Here is a 10214-nt window from a genome sequence, read left to right as displayed (position 1 = left end):
ACCTGGGATGAAGGAAAGAGTGGGACGGAGCTGAGGGGAAAGGAGGGCCGGGGATGAGGAGAAAGGGCGTGTGAGGATCTAGGGCCGGCGGTGAGGTGCTGAGGGGAAGAGGGTGCTTGGGGTTAGGGGAAAGGAGTGTCTGGGGCTGAGGGGATAGAGCTACCAGGGGTGAGAGTAAGGGAGTATTGGGGATGAGAGAGTGGGCTGCCAGTGCTGAGGGGAATCATGGAGTGGTTTGGGTTGGGAGGGACCCTAAATCCCAGCCCTCTCTAAGAAACTTAAACCTCCCACTGTCCCAGGCTGCTTCCAGCCCCAGTGTCCAGCCTGGCCTTGGGCACTGCCAGGGATCCAGGGACAGCCACAGCTGCTCTGGGCACCGTGTGCCAGGGATTCCTTCACCAGTCTTCACCAGTTTGAAGCCATTCTCCCTTGTTCTGCCACTGCCTGCCCTGGTACAAAGTCTCTCACCAGCTCTCTTTAGACCCTTTAGGTACTGGAGGGTGCTCTCAGGTATCTCCATAGCCTTCACCTCTCCAAGCTGAGCAGCTCCAGTGAAGGGGATGCTGGTAATGTCCAGGGCACCAGGGACTGGATGTTCCCTCCACTCCTGCCCCAGGACTCCTGAGGCAATCTCATGGCTTGGCACCAGCCACTGCTAGCTTTGGTGTGTCCAGTGTCACTGAAATGCCTCAAATCTGGCTCATATTTTCATTTTTATTTCTCTTTTGGAGTCTTGCCCTCTGGTGTTGTCACCAACTTGACAGACCAGCAGATGCATCCAGGGTAGACAGGGTTCCCCATTCCAGAGGCAGTGGAAACAGTGGCACTTCCAGCATGGATGTTTTGATTCCCACCTCTGTGGCCATGGCCCTGGTCACATATTCCTGCAGCAGTCAACAGCTCAAGAGCCCATAGAGAGCTCCTTCTCTTACCTCCTCCTTCTCACATGGCCGGTAAGGATATTGCTGCCCTTGCACACTGTGAAAATACAAGCTCTGCCGAGGAAGAGCAGAGCAATCGCTTCTGAGCTGTCAGGAAGGTCAAGGTTTTACTTTTGACACAGTGTTATTGCTGCAGAAGGCTCAGCCAATTTGGGGATGCTCAGTGCCCGGGCTTGTCAGCTGTTGGCGAGGCAGATGTGTTACTGCAATGTAGCAGAGGGTATAAACCAAAAATGGTTTTCAGGAAAGAATGCAAGGCTTGTATTTGACTACTGTGCTGCGTGGTTTCAATGCAGCAGCAGGACTGTTTTCTGTAGCCCTTCCTTACAACCCTTCCTCTTGGTAATTACAGTTCCAGAGAGGGCTTCCCGTGTTTCTCAGAAGTTCCCATGAGTTTACATCGTGAACACTTGTTCATTTAAACATTGTTAAACATCCAGCTTTAGCCTGTAACAGCCAGGAAAATTTGAATTTTAACCGAGTTTGTCAGTGCAGTAGAGGTTCTCTTCCCACATGGTCTGTTACTGTCACTGCACTGCTATAGCACTATCTCTGTTTCTATGCACATACTCTTTTTATCAAGCAACACCATGGCTGTATCATCTCACTTGTTACATTTCAGAAGATACTGGCTCTGAAAATCAGAATGTTGTGCTATTCCCTACATTTATTTACATTCTGTTGCTTCAGAAAAAAAAAAAAAAAGAAAAAAGAAAAAGAAAAAAAAATTAAATTACTGGTCTTTCTCTTCTTCTGTGGCTCCTGTGAAGGGAAAAGCGAGACTGTCATGGCAGTGAGACACCTTGGCCTTGCTATCTGAAGAGGGTCTGTAAAAGGTTTGCACCCAGTGTTTTCTCCTCCCTCAACTCCTCCATCCAGATGGCAACACCTCAAATTATCAGTTTCTCACACTGTAGATCCTAGGTGCTAGAAGAAAAGGTCTGTAAACAGAACTAAACATTTTCCTATTTAAAAACTCTTACATTTTGCCTGCCTCGGCCAGTAATTTGTTTTCAGGTTTACCTTGTCACGCTCAGGCATTCCCTAGGATAATGCTGTTTGTTGCTCTGTTGAACACAGTCCCAGTGATGAGGGGCCTGGCCTGGTATAGATCTCTTGTTTGCTGTGAGATGAGGAGCTACAAAGCTGCTGGAAATCACGGGCGGGGGGGGCAAAGGAAAATCGAAATCTGCTCATGTGAAAAACCTGCACTGTTGTGGGGAGAGTGTGCTTGGGGTGAGGGCAAAGAGGAGCAGCTGGAGCAAGGGAAAGCTGCTGTTTCAAAATCACACCTCCGATGTGCACGTAGCTCTGGGCCTTCAGGGAAGGATTAATTCAGGGGGAGTCCTTTGGGGAACAGGGATACAAATAAGCAGTGCCCACGGCAGACGCACCTGGGCAGTGCAGCCAGGGAACTCGCACTCTAAAATGAGCTCTCCCGAATGATTCTCTGCTTTCACAAGCTGCATTTCCTCTGCCCTCCAGCTACAGAGATAGAAGCTAAAGGAGCGTAATGGACTGCAAAGGAACCACTGAAGCTGACTCCTGTAGTTTCTTACACAGCCTCCATTGGACTAAAACAGTGTTTTACAGCTTTTGGTGCTCAGGTAATTCCTGCCAAGTCAGTATTGGTCTCCTCTCATAGCTGAAAAAGAGAAATTAAGCTGCTGGCCCCAGTGTGGTGGTTTCAGTTTGAAACCGGGTAGAAACATCACTTTTGTGTCGTGGTTTTGCTTTGTTAATTTCAGATTTTACTAATTTTGAGATTTCCTGGCTAATGTACTAAAGAGTGTGGTGGGTTTGGTGTTGGTAAATTATTAGTGTTTCCCACTTGAAAAGTACTTTCTGTGGCACAGCTACAGCAGCATCTGCGGAATCACCGAGGTGCTGGACCTAAGGCAGCCTTTGTGGAAGCACCTTTTGTGCATCTTTTCCAGTTAATAAACGACAAGCTCAGTCTTAGATGTGAATAAATCTGTACAGTAAAGCCATTAGAGCTAGCAAGAAGTGTTCCAAAAAGCATCGTTTTGGGAACGTTTTAAATACAGATGTCAGCTACTGCAGTAAATCAACTGCAGTGTAGAGCTGTGCATTTTGGTAGGCAGCATACTTCTATGTTCTAGAAACAAATGTGTTACTGCCTGAAGTTATAAATGTTTTCTGTATGCTTCTTTCATAATCTTAGTTATTTATGGAAAAAGGTGTTTGCTTGCAGGTTTCTTTGGGACACAGCTTGTGAAAATACAACTACTTCTTGTAAAATGAAACTTTATTCTAAAATGTATCCAAAATTGCAAGACACAAGCACCATTAAACAGATAAATAGACATATATTTATATACAGAGAGCATCAAAACACAAAACAATTGTTAATATAATTCTTATACCATTTTAATGAGTATCCATCAATAAAACTTTACAATTTAAAGGAGACTTTTCAGTTGCAAAACAGTTGTAAAATCATATGTATAAATTATGTTTACTACAATTCCAATAACAGAGGCAAAGTAAAATACAAAAATAATAATCAATACTGCAAATTCAAATACAAACCCCAAAAGTAATGCTGCACAGGTACGTATGTACACTGGATGAATTCATGCAGCCAGGCAGTGCAACAAATTAACTGCTGAGTTTAACTTATCACAAAATGGAACCACCATGTCGAAAAACAGAAGAAAATATACTTTTGTAATAAATCATAGTGCATTTTGAAGTTAGACTTTATAAAATGATTGTTGAGTGATATACTTCTAATATTCCCCATGTGATCTGAGATCCCCCCAACTCCTTTTTTCACAAAATAAAATACAAATGACAAAAGCTAAAAACCCCACTGTAGAACAGAGTCTGATGTACTGGTACCATCGTGAACGCATTTGTTTTAATTCTCGGTATCAGACTTGTTTGCAAGTGTCCATGTCCACAGGGACACAAGTTTTTCCTTGCTACCAGAAGTAAATCTTTCACGCTCCAATGCTATCTCCATAAACTGCATCTCACACGATGCTTAGACTGCACTGGTTTGAAGAGACACAGCTGAGCCTTGAAAAAAGAACCCTTAAATCCCTATGAAGCACAGAGAGTGTAAATGGAGGATAGAGAGACCTCATTATTCCTGAAGCTCCTATCCCTAATTGCTTTAATTACATAAACAGAGATTAACATAAGAGGCTTTTATGGCTTGGGTGAAATTTCTGCTAATTTGCTGGGCAAGTGCAAAGCCCGTGTCTCTCCAAGAGCTTTGCCTTTCACAGTGCAGAGGGCTACAGATTCTTTTGGTTGGTGAAAGGAAGCCTCAGGTAACTATATAGAAAAATACCTCTGCAGTGAAAATGTGGTAAAGAAATAAAAAAATCAAAACAGAACCTCTGGAAAACTGTGACTTCTTGTGTAACAAAAACATGGCTGTCACCTTTCAGGTCTGTGTTGGTTGGTATAGCATGAACACATAGATAAAACTGGTTAAGTGTCAAAATTATATGAGATACAATTACACAGTCTGACACTTTTTTTCTTAAAATCTTAAGTGATAAGCACGCTCAGTGTTTTCACTAGGAAATTACTGCTAAAATGCTACATTTCGTTGCTGAAAAGACATTTATAGCAGCCTGTAAACTACTGAAGAGTTGCTTCCTGCATCCTTTGTGCTTCCAAAACCCCCCTTTGAGCCATCAGTAACTTCTGAGTTAATGGGAGTTTTGAGCAAAAAAGGGATGCGGAAAACCACCTGTATTGGGTAAATAATGTAGCAATTTACACAGCTCTTCAGATCTTCCAACATGCAAGCACGTGTAGAGAGAAGCTAAGAGACAGCATGCACTGCAGTGTTATGTCATTGTGCTTATGTCTGCTGAGGGCACTATGGCATTTTCACTCAGAGAAACAGAAATGTTAGCCCCAGAAGACTAAAAGAGCCAGTATTGATGAAGCCATCAGCTACTGTTGTAGTAAAGAACACCCCAAAAGAGGGAGGAAGTTCATCTGCTCGTAGCGTATACATACTGAAGCTGAAGAGAATTACAAAGGCACAATACAAGCCTATATTTCTGGTAAATTATATATATTCATAAATTTCTGCTCATACCACCTCAAGATAGTGAATGGTACAATAATAACTGAAGGTACAAATGTTAATTGAAAGTGAAGCTCTACAAATAAAGGACTGTTGGAGAACATAGCTCATTACTTGCTACATTTCTACTCTTCCCAGGTGGTGAGCTCATCCACCTTTCCTCCACTGGCTGACAACAACATGGTGACCCAGTGAGAAAACTGGAACACTGTCAGGCGACAGACAGAATGGCTTTATGCATCTGAAAATCTGTCAGTAAGTGGCTGCCACAACAATATTTCCCACTGCTTTACCTTTGGCTCAGAATTCACAGAGAAACCAGGAACAGCAACTGGAATTTCATGCCCATTTTCATGCAGAGCTGAGGCTGAGATAATCCATGGAAGTATCATTTTGGTTAACTTCAGCACTCAAAAATATTGAACAGCAGAGCAGGAAGTGTACCAGCTCATCATAAGAAACAAATCTCAATTTTTCTATTCACAGCTACACAAGATCTGTATCATTTCCAACAGCAAATGACTCACAACTTAGGAAATAAAGTGAATGGATCAATACTGCTCTTGTTAAACTCATAAGAAGTGACATCCACTTTTGTGTGATAAAATTACAGGGCAGCTGTGGAGGCGACTGCTGTCCCAGCCCAGCTCTGAGAACGTGGACACTTGATGAAGGTGAAAGGTGCAGCTACAACATCTCAGTTTTCACCCTGAGCTGTTCCTTAGCTCGCCACAACAACTGGCACAACTGCTGTCAGCATTTCGTACCGGCAGGTAATGGGGAAGCTGTCAAGGGGAACCAGAGGAGGAACCTGCTGGAAGCAGGCTCTGCTAACCCACAGTAACGCTGCCTGCAGATCTGCTCTATCTGAAACGGGATATTCCCTCATCTCCAAACCAGCACACCAAATCCCAACACGTTTATCGCACATTTCCCCCCAAAAAACTTATCGTAAACTGCCATTACTACATGTATTCTCACAATCCTCAACCAGGACCTCCTAGATTTATTCCTTAAAGCTCTCAGGAAAGGAATCTTTAGCCACACCTGGAAAGTATGAACATTAATACCTTAGTTACAAGCTCACAGCTGAATTTAAAAGCTGCATATGCTATTGCTGGTGTTGATTGATCTATGCAATGGTTTCTCCCTGTGTTGCTTCCAAAGAAAATCAGTGCAGGTAACAAGGAAGCTCTCTCTAACAAATAAAGATGAGGATTCCTAGGCAGGGGTAATCCCTCCACAAATGTTCCAACAGTTTGCAAGTTGAAGCTACAGTTGTTCATTAAAATCTAAGTAAAAATAAAGAAAATAGCACTACAGGGCAGAAATCTCATGCTTGAGATTGAATTCAGAAAGTCATCTGTAAGACACTCAGATTCAGGTTCAAAGGAGCTGCATTATTCTTGCCCATTCCAAGCTCAAATAAATACACTTCTGTGTAGAGGTGTGAGAAGCCAATTGTACACACTTGGATTCATCCCACCTAATTCCAGCCGTTCATCAGTGGTGAGGGCAGATGATGCCATAATGCAATCTCTTCCAGAGGCATCTCCACTTGTGTCCCTCCTCTGACTCACACGCAAGACCCAGGCTGGTCATTTTTAGCCAGCTGAAATTAGGGCAGGATGAATCAGGCCACAGCATGGAGCGGAAACAAGTCTGATGTGGTGGCACAGTATCACCACGACAATCCAGTCTGTCACAGCCCTGTCTGAGGCTCCCAGCCAGACACGCTTTGGGTCAGTGTCCCACACCACCCGTGCCTTGGGAGCTCACGGTCTGGCAAGGAGCTCGTCACACGTTACACAGTGAGGCTTGAGTTCATGACGATCCCCCAAAGCAAGGCCCCGGAGCCACCTGGGGTGGCAGCGCTGCCAGGCAGCTCTGGGGCACAGGGACTGCAGCCCTCCCAGATACCCCAGAGGCTGCCCTGGAGACTTACACACCAGGTCTGGAGGGGTTTGCAGCCGGAGTGGTTACTCATCCTAACACAACACGCACACATGTCCACGTATCCATGGTGCTGTGGGAGTTCTGCATCCCCACGCCTTGGCTACGGCGTGGGCTGGCTCTTTGCAGGAGCTGTCGGTAATGAGGATGAAGCACACACTGAGGAGAAATACAGCGTTCTGAAACACACATTTGTGAGATCCCCAATAGTATCAATAGTAACGATTAAGGTCAGAGGCAGTATCAAGTTTTGCATGCACTTTCTACATTAGTATTTATATAGACAAGTTTCATTCTTGCTGGTTTGCAAAATTACTGAGGTTTCCTTTACTTCCAGAGACTGGAACATTGAACATTAGTTTCATTTATGATGTTGAAAGTCATTCTTTGTCTAAAATACACCTACAAATACTTGGGATTATGGGACAGGGATTGCCCTGTTGTTCTCTGTAAAGGGATGAAGTAACTGTAGAAATATTTTTTTAATCTTAGAAATACAGGGAATTTATCTACAAATCAGACTGTAAGCATGAGGAACACTTATTGCAAGTTCTCAGTCTTACATGAAAGGATGAAGGTGCAAAGTCATTAAGACTGCCTTGATTCTAAAGATTAGCCTACTTATTTAATTAAACTATCAATAGAAACACAGAATTTAAAGTAATCCAAGTAAGAATCCCCTTCAACTTTCCAAGCTTCTTCACTTTTCCCATCATTGCCTTTCAGACTAGACAGGACTTGAAATTCTGATGTCAGAAACCAGCAAAGAACACACAGACATTTTCAGGCCTTTGTTGTATATCATAAAATACTGTAAAAAAGAATGCAGAGTCCCAGAATTCAGGTTATTTTTCTCTCTTGGTTACCAGGCAGAGAGTTCAAATCTCCTTAAAACACCACCTCAGGTAAAGCCTGCGGTGGGTGGAGATGAGGACACAATGCAGAGGCAGGTCTGTGCCTCGGGTATGCCCCTGGAGATGGGCTTCTGTCTTGGCACTGCTGCAGTTTGTGGGGAATAAAAAAGACACCAGCTCACACATCTTTGTAAGGCAGCAGCCTGCCCAGGTGCTGTGCCTGGGGCACCCCTTTGCCAGGGGACACTGCACAGGTGTGACACCTCTCAGGTGTGCAGGCACAGGCACCTGGGACACCACAAAACCTGCAGCTGCCTGCTCCAATCCAACCCCGAGCTCTCAGAAAAGGATATGAACTGGGTTGAATTCTCTTACATTACATTTAATATTTTCTGTAAATGGCTTATAGATCTGCTGTTTGAAATAAATTCTGAAACCACTAAGCGTGCTTAACAGAGCTTCAACTCTATGTGGACAGCGAGTTCAGAGGACAGAACAAGGACTGTTGCAGTATATAATACACATGGCTGTACAGTCAAATGCCACCTCTTGCTCCAAAACAAGAATTTACAGTAGCAAGCAGTGGTGGCAAGATTTCTTACACAAAACCTACAGAAATTTACAGGATATGCATGGATCACCGAGGTTATAACACCAGCAATAGACAACACAGAGTATCTTGTGCAATGTGAACAAAGTTGACAGTAGTTTACCAATGCTGTAAGTAATTCACATAAATATGTTAACCCACCAGCTAACAAATCCTCCTCTTCCCACCAGAACCAGATGTGTGTACAGAAATCCATAAAAACAAAAGTGGTTTGTTTTTGTAGTTTTAGCCAAACATGCACAAAGTAGATGCACTCCAAGGGGATACTTGCAAAAAAAAAAACAGAAAAAAACCCCTCAAAACCGGTGTCCAAGCACACACAGCAATTGGATTCACGCTTCTCAAACAGCCATGACAGAGCCAAAGTGTATTTTATGGATGCTTTTTGTCCTGGAAAAATAGTAATATAAAAATTTGCTTGATTTATAACTGACAGAAAACTCCAGCTTTACTCACACCACTCTTCTGTGTCTCTAATTCTAGCCCTAATTCATTCCAGCCCTACTTTAGGAACTTGTGTTCTCTTCCTTATCCATTAATGCAAATGCAAATCAAATCAAAACTACAACATAAGCAGAAAAAAAAAATACTAGAAAAATGAAATTGAAAATAGCTTATACCTGCTTTTGGATGTTATGTTTATTGACAACAATTTAGTAACACCACTTTGCTTTCCCACTAAACCACTGGATGTGCTCTGTGCCTCTGCTACAGAGAGCTTTAGTAAATTCCTACCTCAATTAAATATATCCTGTATTTGGGATTTTATTTTCATCCAATCTGCAAGACAAAAACGAGCCTGTCTTTCAAGCTATTTTCTATCATTGTTAGGAACCATCTTGTCTAATTTGTGAGCATGTGGGATGCTAACTGTCCTGATCTCGAGCAGTGAGAGCTCTCAGGATGCTGCACTGCCACTCCTTATCTGGTGTTACACTCAATTTCTCACTAATGAAATAAACTCTCTACAGCAGGGCTCTAGTTACAGTTATGAACAACCTTCCTGCATGTTTGTTGGGCAAAATGCTCTTATTTTTGTGCAAAGATCTGGCATAGTACATTTATTGGGGAAGTCCAAGTGAGAGAGGGTAAAACATGAAGATTAAAAGAACTGAAGTGAAGCCTAAAATATCCAGTTCATCCAGCGGACAATTTGACTCCTCAGGGATCAGAGCAGTTGTTCCACAACAATACTTTTTCCCATCAAAGGCAATTACTGATGATTTCAGTATCTCTGTAATAGCCCAAACTCCTAGACTGTACAGTCCATTTCCTAGTTCACCCAGGCTATTGTGAACACATCACCTTTCAAAATCCCCATGTTTTGTGCTGTTTCCCTATGAAAACCGATGCTAAAACTGCCAGAATTTTCTCTTAGCAAAATCCAGCCTCTTGTCTCAGCATTGTAAAAATCTTGAAAGGATCCCCAGAACCTAACGGCAAGAAGAGTTGTGCAAGTTCTCAAGAGAACAGCGAGGTAGCGAACTAACACCTTGTTTCTGGTGGATAATTGCCCAGTCCTGAGCCACCTGACCCTGGGAACAAGCCTGCTCGACCACTCGGTCACTCTGCTGAGACCACAGAACCCTGAATCATCCACGCGACACACTGAAAACACTGGCCAGGCAAATCAAACCACTGTTGGTGAATTAGGCTGTGCACAAGGTCACACTATTCAGACGTCAAGCAGTACACTTTTAGGGGATGTGGAAGGAGCTTTCAGCAGGAAGTCCAGATGTATTATTTACAGCAACTAGGCAGCAAATCTCTTTTTGATCTGA

The 10214-nt window shown here is 43.3% G+C and overlaps 1 long non-coding RNA gene across 3 annotated transcripts; it reads left to right on the top strand.

The window, feature by feature from the left end:
• The first annotated feature begins 190 nt into the window (after positions 1-190).
• LOC128802401 (uncharacterized) lies at positions 191-5706 on the top strand. Of its 3 annotated transcripts, none has more exons than XR_008435409.1 (4): positions 191-953; positions 1712-1777; positions 2427-2548; positions 5630-5706. It is a non-coding gene; the product is annotated as an uncharacterized LOC128802401 (long non-coding RNA). The 3 variants fall into 3 exon arrangements; XR_008435408.1 differs by lacking the exon at positions 5630-5706 and adding an exon at positions 3157-3327; XR_008435407.1 differs by lacking the exon at positions 5630-5706 and adding an exon at positions 2798-3327.
• The last annotated feature ends 4508 nt before the right edge of the window (positions 5707-10214 follow it).

The sequence above is a fragment of the Vidua chalybeata genome, chromosome Z, assembly GCF_026979565.1.
Source record: "Vidua chalybeata isolate OUT-0048 chromosome Z, bVidCha1 merged haplotype, whole genome shotgun sequence".
NCBI classification, from domain to species: domain Eukaryota; kingdom Metazoa; phylum Chordata; class Aves; order Passeriformes; family Viduidae; genus Vidua; species Vidua chalybeata.
The sequence above is the reverse complement of the archived record's forward strand: the minus strand, read 5'-3'. Positions and strand labels throughout refer to the sequence as shown.